Below are 19,372 nucleotides of genomic sequence, written 5' to 3' on the forward strand. Positions count from 1 at the left end.
ATTGTAATAAACTACAAAACATTGTAATAAACTACAACACATTGTAATAAACTACAATACATTGTAAAAAATGACAACACACTGTAATAAACTACAATACATTGTAAAAAAGCCACATTGTCTTTTTTATATTTTTCCTGTTATTTGTAAATTCCGTGTTAAATGACATGTATGTACGACGAGAGCGTATTAACCAGTCAACTTCTGCGTTCATGGTCAATAAAGCTGATTCTGATAATGTGCTGACTGCTTGGCAGCTGGGCGCTGCTCTCCACACGTGACGGAGCGGTCCCAGGTGCCACTGGGTGTACATCTGCTACTCCCTGCTGCTCTCGGGAGGCTCACGTCTTAATTCTTCCAGCACTTTATTTAATTTTTTAGAATCAATTGAGCAAACATAGTATCAAAAGTAAACATCAGAATCCCTCACATAGAGATTAAGTATTGAGAGAATAAAGGAAAAAGGACAGGAATAAAAATAAATAAAAAGTAAAATAAATAATTTATGTTTGTAAATGATTGACTAGAATTAAAAAAATGTAAGATTGTAAAATGTATAAACGTGTTTGTCTTACTTCCTGCAGTCGACCGTCTCTCTGTGGTGAACTAGAGTAAACAGTTCAATCTCTGTGTTTAGTCTTCTTCTTACCACGAATACTGTTGTAGTGTGGACTGTTTGTTATTGTTTTATATTTGTTATTGTTTTATGTTTGTTATTGTTTTGTGATTGGTATTGCTTTACGTTTGCTATTGTTTTATGTTTATTATTGTTTTATGATTGGTATTGCTTTACGTTTGCTTTTGTTTTATGTTTATTATTGTTTTGTTTGTTATTGTTTTATATTAGTGTTCTATGTATTTTTTTGTTTTATGTTGGTTATTGTGTTATGTTTATTATGGTCTGTCAAGGGACGACATATGCAAATGAGCCGAAGCTACAATCTGGTGCAGAGCATCACATGGTGACATTTATGTTTTAATTGGTCTATTTTAAATATAGAAAAAAAACACAAATATTCAGTGAGAGATCAAAAGGGAATAAGGAAAGACTTTAGAAATATTTAGGAAAAAAACTTTATTCAGACCGTTGCAGTTACAATGCAAAAGCGGCACATTGATAACAATGCAAAGCTCAAAGCATCACATATGTAAACAGAAGTAACACATGCATGAAGACGAATAAGAAACATGATATACCATTTTCATGATTATGTTTTCAGAAGAAGAATACGCTTCCTGTAAATTAAAGTAAATAAAAGTGATTTGAAACCACAGAATTCGACTGCCGTTAGTACGAGTCAGTACAGAGGTTAGTGGACTATCTCCTCTCAAATATATACTGTATATAAACTAGGGCTGTCAGCGTTAACGCGTTAATCTATGTGATTAATTTGGCCTCGTTAATGCACTAAAATATTTTAACGCAATTAACGCAACTTTGTTTACTTCCGGTCTTCGTTGAAGTTTTTACACTCAAACCGAGTGTCAAACCGCGGCAGTGCGGTTTAACACTGTTTCCGTTTTTAAAACAATTATTTCTCCGCTAAAATAAGGAGCAGAAATCAGTTTTAACTCGTGGATGAATCAGTCGGGTTTCCTCCTCCGCTCCTTCCTCCCGTATCCCCCTCTGATACACAGAGGAACGGAGGGGCGACGTGTCGGGTGACGCGGCGCCGAAATAACTCGTCACACGAAACCTTCACCGTGATTGGTCAATCCGTTTGTCTGTCAACATTTTGGGGGGGAAAAACCCAATGAACACTCAGTAAATTACAAAGGACCTCCCACCTCACATGTGAACCTCATTAGCAGCCTGTTTTGCCTTTAATTGGCGGCTCTCTATTAGATATTATCAATGTGTCTCTGCTAACAGGCCACGTACCACACTCCTTCAAAGTGGCTGTTATTAAACCTCTCCTGAAGAAGCCCACTCTGGATCCAGAGGTGTTGGCTAACTACAGACCGATCTCTAACCTCCCCTTCCTCTCCAAGATCCTTGAGAAAGTGGTCGCAAATCAGTTGTGCGACTTTCTACATCATAATAGTTTATTTGAGAAATTTCAATCAGGATTTAGAAAACACTACAGCACCGAGACGGCACTGGTGAAAATTACAAATGACCTCTTAATGGCAGCAGATAAAGGACTCCTCTCTGTCCTGGTCTTGTTAGACCTTAGTGCTGCATTCGACACCATTGACCATGACATCCTGTTACAGAGACTGGAGCAGTCGATTGGCATTTCAGGCACGGCACTAATTTGGTTTAAATCCTATTTATCAGATCGATCTCAGTTTGTATTTGTAAACGATGATGCCTCGATAACCACCAACGTTAATCACGGAGTTCCACAAGGTTCTGTGCTTGGACCAATTTTATTTACCTTATACATGCTTCCTTTGGGCAATATTATCAGGAAACACTCCATAAACTTTCATTGTTATGCAGATGATACTCAACTATATTTATCGATAAAACCAGAGGAGAGCAACCAACTCTGTAAAATTCAAGCATGTCTTAAAGACATAAAAACATGGATGACCTGCAACTTCTTGATGTTAAACTCAGACAAAACCGAAGTAATTTTAATCGGCCCTGAGCACCTCAGAGATCAATTATCTGGTGATGTGGATTCTGTAGACGGCATTGCCCTGGCATCCAACACCACTGTAAAGAATCTTGGCGTTATCTTTGATCGGGACTTGTCCTTTAACTCCCACGTAAAGCAAATCTCAAGGACTGCATTCTTTCATCTACGTAATATTTCAAAAATCAGGCACATCTTGTCTCAAAAAGATGCAGAAAAATTGGTTCACGCGTTCGTTACTTCGAGACTGGATTACTGCAACTCCTTATTAGCAGGCTGCTCTAATAAATCTCTTAGGTCCCTCCAGTTGATCCAGAATGCTGCAGCTCGTGTTCTCACTAAAACTAAGAAAAGAGATCACATCACTCCTGCACTAGCTGCTCTGCACTGGCTCCCAGTAAAATCAAGAATCACTTTTAAAATTCTTCTCTTAACCTACAAAGCCTTGATTGGTGATGCTCCATCATATCTTAAGGAGCTTGTCGTACCATATTGCCCACTAGAGAGCTACGCTCACTAAATGCGGGACTACTTGTAGTTCCTAGAGTCTTACAAAGTAGAATGGGAGCCAGAGCCTTTAGTTATCAAGCTCCTCTTTTATGGAACCAGCTTCCAATTTCAGTCCGGGAGGCAGACACAGTCACCTCGTTTAAGAGTAGACTTAAGACCTTCCTCTTTGACAGAGCTTATAGTTAGGGCTGAATCAGGTTCACCTGGTCCAGCCCCTTGATATGCTGCTATAGGCTTATAGCTGCCCGGGGACGTTCTAGGATGCACTGAGTACCTATCTCCTCTTTTTTCTCGCCTTAAGGATGAATTTTCATCTCTCAATCACACGTTACTAACTCTGCTTTCTCCCCGGAAGTCCTTTTGACTTCACGTCTCATGGGGTCATCGGACCCTATGAGACGGCATAGATCCTATCTGCCTGATGGATCGTCTGGGTCGTGGAATTCCTGCTCCTGACTACGCCACTGTCCTGTTGAGACTCCGCCCACTGTTGAGACTCCGCCCACTCCTCCTCCCCACCGCCATCTGCCTGATGGATCGTGGAGGTCTCCATCGTGGAATATGCCTACTATGAACTATTCATACACTCTGTCATATTCATTGAATGTATTTTAACTCTAAATCTGTCCTTCTGTACACATTACATCTATCGCATCTGTCCATCCTAGGAGAGGGATCCTCCTCTGTTGCTCTCCTGCAGGTTTCTTCCCTTTTTTTCCCCCCTGAAGGGTTATTTGGGAGTTTTTCCTGGTCCGATGTGAGGTTTTGGGGCAGGGATGTCTATGTGTACAGATTGTAAAGCACTCCGAGACAAATTTGTAATTTGTGAAATTGGGCTATACAAATAAACTGAATTGAATTGAATTGTCAGTCAGAGAGCAGAGAACACAGCACCAGGACAACTGAGCCTCATTGAATAGAGCTGAGATTGTTCTGGAATGTTTGATGTATAACACGTGGGTATGTGTCATATGAAAACGCCTTTAAAAGGTGAATTTTGTTGTTGTTGTAAAATGTATAAAATGAGCCCAGCCTCCAGAGGGTGAACAGGACATATTTGAATGTCAGTCAGTTACCAAGGCCACTGGTTCTGCTGCTGTTTAATGTTAAAGATGACAGGACCAATGGGGTCTCAATATACTTTTTTTTTTTTTACTAATCTGATGTTTCACTGAAAAAACAATTTATCATCCACGATATTAAATACCTCGCTGGCACTTTATAGGTAGGAGCCTCTTTGAAACACAGCTCTGTGTGAAGTTTGGTCTTTAAAAAGAATGAACTTTTAACTTTTAATTGCGATTAATCGCGATTAATGAATTTCAAAATGTGCGATTAATTAGTTAATTTTTTTAAATCGATTGACAGCCCTAATATAAACACATCTATACCCACATGTAGTGCACATCATGACACGCAACATCCTATTAAAGGGGACTAACGACACAAGAGCTTTCCAATGAAGCTCCTCCTACTTATTCACACGACTGAAAACCAACTAGAATGAAGTGTTGCAGGGTGCATGCACAGTATGTGGGATCACCGTCATCACTTACATGTCGAAGTATCTTTTAAGGCCATAAAATGCATGTTGATGCAAGAATAAATATGAGTACCCGTGGGTGGAGTGGGACAGTGTGAGGGGGTTATGAGGCCATAACTCAACCCTGTTGATCCATTTCTCTCTCTGCTCTCTCTGGTGTTCTCTCCTGCGTTTAGGACTCGAGAACAAGTGAAAGAAAGGTGTTGCCAGGTGAACCCCCCTGTGAGCCTGACGCTTCGTCTTTCACCTGCAAAGACAGGTGAAGAAAGAAGTTCTGTGTCAGGCGTTGTTGTTGCTGAATAGTTTTAAAGATTTAAAGTGACGGTCAAGTCAAACATGATTAAGATTTGAATGAAAAATATCCCAAAACTAAGAAGAAAAGATATAAATAAAAATAATTGAAAATTAATAAAGCAATGAGGAACATGGAGAAATAATCGCAAATTGACTAATAAACAAAGCAAGTGGTAAGAAACGTCGTGCTAACTATCCCACATGGCAAAGGGGGCGGAGCTATAAAAAAAACACCAGGTGTAAAAATTAGGGCTGTCAGCGTTAACGCGTTAATCTATGCGATTAATTTGGCCGCGTTAACGCACTAAAATATTTTAACGCAATTAACGCAAGTTTTTTTTTTTTTTTTTTAACCGCGGCAGTACGGTTTGACACTGTTTCCGTTTTTAAAACAATAATTTCTCCGCGAAAATAAGGAGCAGAAATCAGTTTAAACTCGTGGATGAATCAGTCGGGTTTCCTCCTGCTCCTCCTTCCTCCCGTCTCCCCCTCTGATACACAGAGGAACGGAGGGCGACGTGTCGGGGACGCGGCGCGGAAAGAACGCGACACACGAAACCTTCAACGTGATTGGTCAATCCGTTTGTCTGTCAACATTTCGGGGGGAAAAAAACCAATGAACACTCAGTAAATCACAAAGGACCTCCCACCTCACAGGTGAGGCTCATTTAGCAGCCTGTCAGTCAGAGAACCAGAGGACACGGCGCGAGGACAATGAGGCTCATTTCAGAGCTGAGATTGTTCTGGAATGTTTGATGTATAACACGTGGGGGTGTGTCACATGCAAAAGACTTTAAACGGTGAATTTAATTTATTTTGTAAAATGTATAAAATGCCCCCAGCCTCCAGAGGGTTAACGTGACATATGTGAATGTCAGTCAGTTACCAAGGCCACTGGTTCTGCTGCTGTTCAATGTTAAAGATGACAGGACCAATGGGGTCTCAATATACTTCTTTTTTACTAATCTGATGTTTCACTGAAGAAACAATTTATCATCCACGATATTAAATACCTCGCTGGCACTTTATATGTAGGAGCCTCTTTGAAAACACAGCTCTGTGTGAAGTTTTGTCTTTAAAAGAAGGAAACACTTTTAACCCTTGTGTTGCCTTGGTCATTTTGACCCGATTAAATATTAACCCTCCCCGCCTTTGGGTCATTTTGACCCGATTCAATGTTTCACCCTCCTGTTACCTTTATATTTACTAACATATTTTACCCTTTGGGTTCAATTTGACGCCAGCAATTAAAACCTCCAGAAAATTATTAGAATTAATATTGTTTTCCAAGTTTAAGTGTGAGGCACTTTATGTTTGTTTGTTGACTACCGAAAGAACACCGACATTAAACATTGAATGGGGTCAAATTAACCCAAAGGCGGCAGGAGGGTGTAATATTGATTCGGGTCAAAATGACCCGAAGGCAACACAAGGGTTAAACGGTGAATTTTGTTGTTGTTGTAAAATGTATAGAATGAGCCCAGCCTCCAGAGGGTTAACGTGACATATGTGAATGTCAGTCAGTTATCAAGGCCACTGGTTCTGCTGTTCAGTGTTAAAGATGACAGGACCAATGGGGTCTCAATATATTTTTTTTTTTTACTAATCTGATGTTTCACTGAAGAAACAATTTATCATCCACGATATTAAATACCTCGCTGGCACTGTATATGTAGGAGCCTCTTTGAAAACACAGCTCTGTGTGAAGTTTTGTCTTTAAAAAGAATGAACTTTTAACTTTTAACTGCGATTAATCGCGATTAATTAATCGCAATTTCAAAATGTGCGATTAATTAGTTAATTTTTTTTAATCGATTGACAGCCCTAGTAAAAATGTAATGCTTTGTGTTTATGCCGAGGGGGGGTGGGGGAGGGGAGGTCACGGAGCATTTTGTTCTTTCCATTAATACGACCGAAGTCTGCAGCTCGACGAGCCCCACACGATTATCCACACGAGCCTCGTGAGGCGTTCAGTGACCCCACGGATGAAGGCCATCTCAACATTGAGTCAGTTGGCAACTGGGAAACACTTTCCCCAAATACGAGTGTTTACAGATTCACAAGTTTTAGCCAGTTTCCCCCGTTAATATCAAATAGATTAAGATACATATCTTAACATGTGAATGTGCTTCTCTGAAAGTTATGCAACATGTGTGAGGTTATGTTTATGACATGGAGGATGTGTGTCAGCTTGTTTTTCACTTCTTCTGCCCCCATAGAGGCAACAAATAAATAAATCAGTGACTACAGCTCTAGCGATGCTCTACATATTTCGATCCTCCACATGCATCAGCCACGGGTCAGCGCTCTGCGGGGGGGCGTTACCTGGGAGGCGTTGACTCCGGTCAGCGTCTCCACGGCGGCGGGGAGGCGGACCATGATGTCCAGCACCTCTGCGGTCAGCCGGGCGGCGCCCACCTCCCCTCCCCTCCCCTGCTGGACACCATGGTGACCTTGTTGGCCGCACACAGAGGGCTGTTGATCTCCTCCGCCATCTGGTAGAGACCGGTATTACACAATGTCAGCGCCTTCACGGACCGGAAGACCAAAAACTAAAAGTTGTCTTTGTTTGATACTGGCCTATAGTTTTTATATTATTTGGAGACCTAAACCAGTCTTCTTTAATGTTGTTTAATAACTGCCGTTTTTAGGGCTTGTGGGGAAACAGCTGAGAGGAAGGGATGTGTTCACAATGTGTGAAAGATCAGTGGTCATGCAGTGGGAAATATTATTTTTTAAAGTGAATAAATGAACCAAATGAACCAAAATTAATGTTATTAATCCAGAGTTTTATAGTCCATACAGGATTTCTTAATAAATGTAAATATGCGCAATATTGTAAATATTTGGCAAAATGTTTTTTTGTTTAAAGTGTATATCTATTTCATTTTAATGACCTTTTCCGAATCGACTGAAGGGAAAGTCGTGCTGCCACTCGCTATCCAAATCAAGAAAATCAACACTGATATATATATATATATTTTCCTTCATATGTTTGTGTTAATGTTGAACAGTCTTAAAGGTCACTGAATAGATGACGAGCCCTAACTCAAACAATAACTACCCACAGCAGTGTCGTATAAATGGCAGTCATGTAACCGCATGTCGTCTCTCACCAGAGGCAGTTTCTCCAGCAGCATGTCCACCATGGCGCCGTCCTTGTTCTGCTCGAAGGCCTCGGCCTTCTTCGCCATCTGCTCGGCCTCGGCGCGACCTTTGGCCTCCACAGCGAACGCCTCGGCCTCGCCTCGAATCTGAAGGAGGCAAGAGGTCGGAAACACTAAGGGGAAACCCCCATCAGTTTCAAGTTTCAAGTTTCAAGTTTTTATTGTCACATCCCCTTTTATACAAGTATAATCGGTTCGTGAAATTCTTATGTGCAAAACACCCGACAGCAGTAGCAGACTAAAAAAAGAATAAGAATGAGAATAAACTATACAATATCCACACAAAAAAAAGAAGAAAGTATTAACAATATATATATAAAACAATGTAATAGAATATACATCATGGCAATATATATATATAAAACAATGTAATAAAATATAAAATATACACTTTTTTTGAGACTATATATATATATATGTATATACATACAATATATATATACAATATATATATATATAAACAATGTAATAAAATATACACCATGGCCATAGATATTCACAGAATATGTTCTGGTGTGTAGTGTTAATGAGGGTCTCAGTCCTTGTTCAGCAGCCTGATGGCCTGACTGAAGATACTTTGGAGATACTTTGTGAATAGGAAACACACACACACACACACACACATCACACTCACACACATCACTAACACACACACACACACAATCAGCTTAACTCACCCTGATGGACTCGGCATCGGCCTCCGCCTCCATGATCATCTTAAGACAAAGAGAAAGAGAGAGAGAAACCAGATTATTGAACTATATCTAGAACAATACGACACGTGAGTCATGGCTAGTGGTCTCCATCATAATATACTGACTTCACTCTGTCTGTGATACATTGGGTTTTATTTAAAACAACTTGCCATTGGCTGTGAAAAAGTAGGAAAGTAACCAAGTACATTTACTTAAATTCTGTAACTCAGTACCATGTACTACACTTCATAGGAAAATATGGTTGAAATACGGTTTCAGATGAATAGTACAACATATGATCAACAAATGAATGATGGTAAGGACTTACTTATTTTATTTATTTTATTTTTAAAATGCATTTAATTAATTTAATAAATTTAATAATTGTATAAGTAATTTATTCATAATTCTATTAATTTTAATTCAAAAACAGAACATTGCTATACTGTGGATGAAAACAGTGAAATAAAAAAGACAAATGAATGGTCAAATGGACTTCAGTGACAGGACCAGATGAACCGGAGGTCTGGGCCAGCTGCTCCAGGCGGTACCGCTCACCCTGGCCTCCAGCTTCCTTCTCCCTGCGGGTGACCTCCTGCTCCTGCAGCACGATCTGCTGCGTGCGCTCCACCACCTGCACCTGCATGCGCTCCTCCTCGAGGCGCTGCCTCGTCTTCGCCACCTGGAAAGATGCGGGAGGTCAGAACCACATCGGACCCGGTCGGTACACGTGTCGCGGACCAGCCGGTTCTTCTTCACGCTGGCGTACCTGCAGCTGATAGGCCATCTCTGACTCCGCCCTCTTGGTGTTGACCTCGATGTCGTAGGTGGCCTTCTTCAGCTCGTAGTCCCTCTGGGCCTTCGCCACGTCGATCTCATTCCTGTACTGAGCCGAGACTTTCTCCTGCAGCGCATGGGCCTCCTGCGGGGAGGGAGAGGGGGGGGGAGAGAGAGGAGAGGAGAGAGAAAGAGAGAGAGAGAGATAGAGAAAGAGAGGGGGGAGAGAGAGAGGGGAGAGAGAGAGAGAGAGAGAGAGGAGAGAGAGAGAGAGGAGAGAGAGGGAGGGAGAGAGAGAGGGGAGCGAGAGGGAGATGAGAGAGGAGAGAGAGAGAGAGGAGAGAGAGGGAGGGGGAGAGAGAGAGGAGAGAGAGGGAGGAGAGAGAGGGAGAGGAGAGAGTAGAGAGGGAGAGAGAGAGGAGAGAGGGATCAATAGAAATATGGACAAGAGTTTAGTAAAACAGACCGAGGAAAATTTGGAGAATGTGCAACTTGAAAAACAAAACAAGATGGTGGAAACAACAAGATGGTGATTTGTAAATGTGACGGCGGTCTGAAGCGCTAACGGCTGCAGCTAGCTTAGTATTTCCATGTCAGCATTCCTAAGGATTTCTTTAGCTTTAGCTAACTTCTCCATCAGCTGCTAGCGAGCTAAAGAAGTTAGCCAAGGCTCGCTAACACAACACTGCACAGCTTTTTGCCGTACACGTCCGTTAGCTTCACTCCAGACATAACGTTAGCCGAGACGCTCCTGAACATCTTTACGGTTCTTTTGTTTCGGCAGTTTATAAAAACGTAGTTCTGATTGATTGTAGTCATGTTTCTGTTGTTAGCTAGCAGTCGAAAGTGACAAGGAGGCACCTTCAAGTCAACGGGGGATGGGCGTGAGCAAACACTTTGATGATGATACTTTACTTACCGGAGGTTTTGTTAATAGACAAAAATATTCACATCCAAATTCTAGACCATAAACGAAGTACACCCCGATCACATGACCTCACCACCGCGAAGCTGAAGGAGGTTCATTGTTCTGAGACGTTAGCCTCTTGTTAGCAACTAAACTCTTCGGCTCACGTGAACCACAGACCCGGTTTCAGGCATGTAACCAGCAACCCCTTCAGGGAACTCCCCGAGTTTGAAAAGACACCAGAAGTGAGAACATGCTGACTCAGCTCTGGCAACACTCTTGAAAATAGGACAAACAAAAGGCTAAAAATACAGAAAGAAGTTGAGAAAGATAAGACGCGACACAGATCAGGACCAGGACTACTTTAACAGAAGACGTGTAGGTGTTGGAACACAATCCAAAGTGCGTTGAGGTAAGACAGGTTCTCAGGACTAGCCGCGTCCCTGAGGGGTGAGACGGCGTGGCCGGAGGTCTCACCCTGATCACCCTCTCTTGTTCCTGGCCTCTCCGATGCGAGAGTCCTTCTGAACCTGGGCCGTCTGGGCCTTGCCCAGCGAGTGCAGATAATCCTGCGTAGCCACAAAGAGAAGCCCGGGTCAGCTGAGCGATCGATGGCCTGCGATCGACCGATCGATGGCCAGGGACCCACGAAACCCCCAAATACCAACATGTGTGACATGTTCCTCTTTTGAAATGACTGATTCCAACGTATTTATTTTTATTTTTATTTCGTCCCAGGTTTCGTTTTATTTCCGTTCGACGTTGACGCGCGCGCGAATACTGGCTGCTGCGCTTGACACGGCACGTCAGAGAAGGTGAGCGGCGCGGGGATCAATCAAACCGCGTTTCTGCCGCCACCTGGTGGCGAGGTGGCGACCTTCCATAAATACAGCTCAGCTTCTCGATGAATCAGCTCTCTTGCAGGAGAAGTATACGATCTTTGATCTCAGTTAAAGTAGTAATATCACAGCGTTGAAATATTCTAAAGCCAATATAATGGATTAAAAGTTATACTAAAGTAAAAGCGTCAAAGTCGGCCCATCAGCATGAAAATATACTTAAAAAGTAAAAGTATTAAAATATAAATCATTAAAATCATCGAAGTGGAGGTCCCTCAGATCCATTCATATTTGTGCTCATGGGGTCTAAACCGAAAGATTTACGGGACACGATCTGAGATGTTTTTTTCATATTCTTTTAATGATCGCCAGGAAATGATAACTGAACTGGAAGGAATGAAAACCACCAGCCATAACTCAGGAATGTCACGGTGCTATTAGAGTGGACCCAAAAGCACGACTCAGACAGGAGTAACAAAGATACATCCTTAGTTGAAAACCGGGAGATCAGTCCAAGAAACAAACAAGTCCAAAAAGGGGCGGGGCAGAGAGTCAGAGGTCAGAACAGGCAGGTCAGGAAGATACTCTAATAACGCTGAGAACTTGGCACGAAAACACAAGACAATCTGGCAGAGGACAAGTGCAAGTGAGGGAACATAAGTAGACAGGGACTACCGAGGGAATGGGCAACAGGTGAGACGGGCATGATGACCAGGTGAAGGTAATGAGGGACTAACGAGGGAGTGATCAGAGGCAGGTGAAGGGAGTTGGACTGACGAGATGGGAAGCAGGATCTGGAATGACATGATAGTTAGAGACAGGATGAAAACTACTAATAATAAAAGGAAGGTGTGGAGGTAAACTGTTACAAGGAGATTACATCAGGTGGAAAAAACTACTGCAAAATGACAAATGACTATAGATATCTTCACAAGAAGATGGACTTGTGTTACATTATACTAGTGTCGACATTAAATCTAAATACGACAACTGATAACAAACCGAGCTGTATCCCTAACTACTCAACAGATGTGTAAATCCAGGCCTGTATCAGTGTGTTATCTCCATTTGAATGTCTTTACAGAAATTATGAATAATGAGTATTCTATTGTGTTCTGTACTAATCAATTCTATTCTATTCTGTTGTGTTATATTCTATTGTGTTCAGTTCAGTACTGGTAAATTACATTCTATTCTGTCATATTCTGTTATGTTCTATTCTGTTATGTTATATTCTATTGTGTTATGCCCTATACAATTCTATTATGTTCAGTTCTGTACTGGTCAATTCTATTCTATTGTGTTATTTTATATTCTATTGTGTTATGTTACATTCTATTGTGTTATTTTATATTCTATTGTGTTATGTTACAGTTAGTGCTGTGAAAAATAACGCGTTAACTCAGTTAATTAAATGACAGGATTTTTTTTTTTTTACGCATTTAACACATGCGCAGAATGAGCTTCCAATCCATCTGTTGTTGGTCTTCTCTCCAGCAGCATGTCATTCTGTCTCTACGTGTCGCGTTAACACGACTCCGATCTCCGTCTCGCGCGCCGCAGAGCTCGGATGCGGGCGTGTGCGCGCACATCGGGACGAAAAAAAGTCACTTGCATCAACATGTCCACTAGCTGTCCATCAACATGTCCATCAACATGTCCACCAACATGTCCACCAGCTGTCCATCAACATGTCCACCAACATGTCCACCAGCTGTCCATCAACATGTCCATAAACATGTCCATCAACATGTCCACCAGCTGTCCATCAACATGTCCATCAACATGTCCACCAACATGTCCATCAACATGTCCATCAACATGTCCACCAGCTGTCCATCAACATGTCCATCAACATGTCCACCAACATGTCCATCAACATGTCCACCAGCTGTCCATCAACATGTCCACCAACATGTCCATCAACATGTCCATCAACATGTCCACCAGCTGTCCATCAACATGTCCATCAACATGTCCAACAACATGTCCATCAACATGTCCATCAACATGTCCATCAACATGTCCATCAACATGTCCACCAGCTGTCCATCAACATGTCCATCAACATGTCCACCAGCTGTCCATCAACATGTCCATCAACATGTCCACCAACATGTCCATCAACATGTCCATCAACATGTCCATCAACATGTCCATCAACATGTCCATCAACATGTCCATCAACATGTCCACCAGCTGTCCATCAACATGTCCATCAACATGTCCACCAACATGTCCATCAACATGTCCACCAGCTGTCCATCAACATGTCCATCAACATGTCCATCAACATGTCCATCAACATGTCCACCAGCTGTCCATCAACATGTCCATCAACATGTCCATCAACATGTCCATCAACATGTCCATCAACATGTCCACCAACATGTCCATCAACATGTCCATCAACATGTCCACCAGCTGTCCATCAACATGTCCATCAACATGTCCACCAGCTGTCCATCAACATGTCCATCAACATGTCCATCAACATGTCCATCAACATGTCCACCAGCTGTCCATCAACATGTCCATCAACATGTCCACCAACATGTCCATCAACATGTCCACCAGCTGTCCATCAACATGTCCATCAACATGTCCATCAACATGTCCATCAACATGTCTATCAACATGTCCATCAACATGTCCACCATCATCATGTCCACCAACATGTCCACCAACATGTCCACCAGCTGTCCATCAACATGTCCATCAACATGTCCATCAACATGTCCACCAACATGTCCACCAACATGTCCATCAACATGTCCACCAACATGTCCATCAACATGTCCACTAACATGTCCACCAACATGTCCATCAACATGTCCATCAACATGTCCATCAACATGTCCATCAACATGTCCATCAACATGTCCACCAGCTGTCCATCAACATGTACATCAACATGTCCATCAACATGTCCATCAACATGTCCACCAGCTGTCCATCAACATGTCCATCAACATGTCCACCAACATGTCCACCAGCTGTCCATCAACATGTCCATCAACATGTCCAACAACATGTCCACCAACATGTCCATCAACATGTCCATCAACATGTCCACCAACATGTCCATCAACATGTCCATCAACATGTCCACCAACATGTCCACCAACATGTCCACCAACATGTCCACCAGCTGTCCATCAACATGTCCATCAACATGTCCACCAACATGTCCATCAACATGTCCATCAACATGTCCATCAACATGTCCACCAACATGTCCATCAACATGTCCACCAGCTGTCCATCAACATGTCCACCAACATGTCCATCAACATGTCCACCAGCTGTCCATCAACATGTCCATCAACATATCCACCAGCTGTCCATCAACATGTCCATCAACATGTCCATCAACATGTCCACCAGCTGTCCATCAACATGTCCATCAACATGTCCACCAGCTGTCCATCAACATGTCCATCAACATGTCCATCAACATGTCCATCAACATGTCCACCAACATGTCCATCAACATGTCCATCAACATGTCCATCAACATGTCCATCAACATGTCCATCAACATGTCCACCAACATGTCCATCAACATGTCCACCAGCTGTCCATCAACATGTCCATCAACATGTCCATCAACATGTCCATCAACATGTCCACCAACATATCCATCAGGATGTCCATCAACATGTCCATCAGGATGTCCATCAACATGTCCATCAACATATCCACCAGCTGTCCATCAACATGTCCATCAACATGTCCATCAACATGTCCACCAGCTGTCCATCAACATGTCCATCAACATGTCCACCAGCTGTCCATCAACATGTCCATCAACATGTCCATCAACATGTCCACCAGCTGTCCATCAACATGTCCATCAACATGTCCACCAGCTGTCCATCAACATGTCCATCAACATGTCCACCAACATATCCATCAGGATGTCCATCAACATGTCCATCAGGATGTCCATCAACATGTCCACCAGCTGTCCATCAACATGTCCATCAACATATCCACCAGCTGTCCATCAACATGTCCATCAACATGTCCATCAACATGTCCACCAGCTGTCCATCAACATGTCCATCAACATGTCCACCAGCTGTCCATCAACATGTCCATCAACATGTCCACCAGCTGTCCATCAACATGTCCATCAACATGTCCACCAACATGTCCATCAACATTTCCACCAGCTGTCCATCAACATGTCCACCAACATGTCCATCAGGATGTCCATCAACATGTCCATCAACATGTCCATCAGGATGTCCATTACTCCAGCACCAGATGGAGAGATGGAGCGGAAAGGTGACCAGAGGTGATACACACACACACACACACACACACACACACACACACACACACACACACCGAGCTCTATGTTGACCACAGGAGGAGGAAAGCGTGGAAGAGGACGCTCACGAAATGGACCTAAACAGTTGGAACAGTTTAACTTTAGATCCCAGTGACTGTGAAATGAAAAGAGGAACATCCTGTTGTTGTTGTTGACAAACAGCTTCTAGTTTTTCCTTTATTTCTTCTCAGTATGAGTTTCCAGGAATCCGTTGCACTTCTTTTATATGACAACACAGAGTGAGAGTGCAGAGTGAACACAAGGGATGTTCTCCTGACCAGAGTGATGATGATATGAGTCATGCGTCAACAGTCTGACCAACACAACAATAACAACAACAACAACAACACTAGAGCAACACTAGGGTTTTAAACAAAGTCCATTCATCATTTCATCTGATTCTTTCTTAAAATGTAAAGATTTATTTAAATCCACAGGTTTAATAAATATGCTCATTATATTTGATCTTATCATATTGAGTATACTTGAAGCCATAATCATAAATACACTTGAAGTGTGTTATTTTGGAACAACTCATGTTGTACTTAATATATTTAATTTGTAAGAATATTTTAATATACACTACCGTTCAAAAGTTTGGGATCACCCAGACAATTTCGTGTTTTCCATGAAAACTCACACTTTTATTTATCAAATGAGTTGCAAAATGTATAGAAAATATAGTCAAGACATTGACAAGGTTAGAAATAATGATTTGTATTTGAAGTATTAATTTTTTTCTTCAAACTTGGCTTTCGTCAAAGAATGCTCCTTTTGCAGCAATTACAGCATTGCAGACCTTTGGCATTCTAGCTGTTAATTTGTTGAGGTAATCTGTTGAAATGTCACCCCACGCTTCCTGAAGCACCTCCACAAGTTGGATTGGCTTGATGGGCACTTCTTGCGGACCATACGGTCAAGCTGCTCCCACAACAGCTCAATGGGGTTGAGATCTGGTGACTGTGATGGCCACTCCATTACAGACAGCATACCAGCTGCCTGCTTCTTCCCTCAATAGTTCTTGCACAATGTGGAGGTGTGCTTTGGGTCATTGTCCTGTTGGAGGAGGAAATTGGCTCCAATCAAGCGCTGCCCACAGGGTATGGCATGGCGTTGCAAAATGGAGTGATAGCCTTCCTTATTTAAAATCCCTTTTACCTGGTACAAATCTCCCACTTTACCAGCACCAAAGCAGCCCCAGACCATCACATGACCTCCACCATGCTTGACAGATGGTGTCAGGCACTCTTCCAGCATCTTTTCACCTGTTCTGCGTCTCACAAATGTTCTTCTGTGTGATCCAAACACCTCAAACTTGGATTCATCTGTCCATAACACCTTTTTCCAATCTTCCTCTGTCCAATGCCTGTGTTCTTTTGCCCATACCAATCTTTTCTTTTATTGGCCAGTCTCAGATATGGCTTTTCTTTGCCACTCTGCCTAGAAGGCCAGCATCCCGAGTCGCCTCTTCACTGTCGACGTTGACACTGGCGTTTTGGGTACCATTTAAAGAAGCTGCCAGTTGAGGACCTGTGAGGCGTCTATTTCTCAAACTAGAGACTCTAATGTACTTGTCTTCTTGCTGAGTTGTGCACCGGGGCCTCCCACTTCTCTTTCTGCTCTGGTTAGAGCCCATTTGTGCTGTTCTCTGAAGGGAGTAGTACACACCGCTGTAGGAAATTTTCAGTTTCTTTGCAATTTCTCGCATGGAATAGCCTTCATTTCTAAGAACAAGAATAGACTGGCGAATTTCACATGAAAGTTCTTTTTTTCTGGCCATTTTGAGAGTCTTATCGAACCCACAAATGTGATGCTCCAGATAATCAACTAGCTCAAAGGAAGGCCAGTTGTATAGCTTATATCTCCACCATAACTGTTTTTAGCTGTGCTAACATAATTGCACAAGGGTTTTCAAGGGTTTTCTAATCACCCATTAGTCTTCTAAGGCGATTAGCAAACACAATGTACCATTAGAACACTGGAGTGATCGTTGATGGAAATGGGCCTCTATACACCTATGGAGATATTTCATTAGAAACCAGACGTTTCCACCTAGAATAGTCATTTACCACATTAACAATGTATAAAGTGTATTTCTGATTGATTTAATGTTATCTTCATTGAAAAAAACAATGCTTTTCTTTGAAAAATAAGGACATTTCTAAGTGATCCCAAACTTTTGAACGGTAGTGTACATTAAAGTAGGTATTTGTTTCACCTGGGTCGTTATTATAAATTGGAACGTGGTAGAGAATAAACCCTCATCACGTGACACTCTTTCTTTTGAGATGTTCATCACAGAATAAATTATTACAAATATATGAAATTCTGAAAAAAAGAAAAAAACATTATGCTACACGTCACGAGCAAGGAAGGAGTTTTCCATTTGTCCATCACTTGGCCAGGACTCGTGCACGGGGGAAGTCGTGCGCGTGTAACACTCCAAACTGCGGCTGCATCTCGTGCTGGTAGCTCCGAGCCAGAATTGAAAACGACTCTTTCCGGAAACTCCCGAGCGCCGCAGAGCCCGACGTGAGCCGAACGTGTTCCGCTGCTGTATAGTCGCCGGGCTGGGGGAGATGGGGTGGACGAGATTCACCAAATAAAGAGGAGAGGAAGAAGAAGAAGAGGAAGAAGGAGAAGGAGAAAGAGGAGCATCTCCACGAGCAGCACGTGCGCCCCTCCCATCCGGTGCGTTTAGGATCCGGGCTTGACGAAGGTAATTCCCATAATCAGTTATACTTGTTTATTAGAGATAGTGCTCCTCCAGACCCTCCGAGGGAGGGAGCGGGTTAAATCCTGCAGCGTTCCCTCCGCCGGTACGACTCCGTGCTCGCGCTGCACGGTCCGGTGGGTTTATTTTGGGGCCGGTAACAACAGGGTCTTTCGGGGGATTGCCCGTTAACCATCCCCGGTGTTCCTACAGGAACCCTGAGCACCGCTCCGACGAGCCGCACGCGCCCAACGGCCTCCTGCGCGTCCCCGCTGCGGCGGACAGCGGCACCGGCATTACGCGTCTGACTGCCGGTAATAAGAATCGGTGCCCCGGTGGGAGGGGTGCCCCGTCCCGTGTGCGGGATGGACCCCCGTCTGAATTAAAATGAGGGGGGGGGGGGATATCTTCTGGTCCATCCCGTTTGGGGAGGATTACGCAATGTCCTCGGGCGCTGCGCGGCGCGCGTCGGAGCGCCCGAGGACTCAAAGTGTGTGAGATGTCTCTGAAGAGACGAGCGTCCCTGACGCCGCAGAGGAGTTCTGCTCCTACTGGGCTCCTTCTGTGGTGGAGGAGAGAGCTGATGTCTGTCAGGGGGAGAATGCATCCTCTATGGATATCAACTAATAACGTAATGCTCTCACTCCGGCATCTGAGAGGTGATACCCCCCCCCCCCCTCAACTACTCTTTCATTCCGCATTCTCCCTTATCTCACCATCTTCCCCATCTCCCATCCTTAATGCCAGTCGTGACACACCCTCGGCTGCACCAGCAGCTGCTCCACTATATGGGGCTGCAGGAGGGGAGGGAGGGGGTGCAGGGGGGACAGGTGTAGAGAGAGGGGAGGTGGGGGGGGGGGTCTTTAAGGTGGCATTGATCTCAGTATATTCAGGTGTTAGTATTGAAATCACTTAAACTGACTGATGAATAGAAACATGAGAGATGTTGGACTAATGGATCTGAAACTCTCGTGAACAAAATGCTTCATGGGATTACAAGGAA

General features: G+C 43.2%; 1 pseudogene; it reads right to left on the minus strand.

Moving 5' to 3' along the window:
• Positions 1-4,510: 4,510 nt before the first annotated feature.
• Positions 4,511-19,097, minus strand: LOC130197650 (flotillin-1-like; annotated as a pseudogene).
• Positions 19,098-19,372: the final 275 nt, after the last annotated feature.

This window comes from Pseudoliparis swirei, chromosome 1 (assembly GCF_029220125.1).
Source record: "Pseudoliparis swirei isolate HS2019 ecotype Mariana Trench chromosome 1, NWPU_hadal_v1, whole genome shotgun sequence".
NCBI lineage: Eukaryota > Metazoa > Chordata > Actinopteri > Perciformes > Liparidae > Pseudoliparis > Pseudoliparis swirei.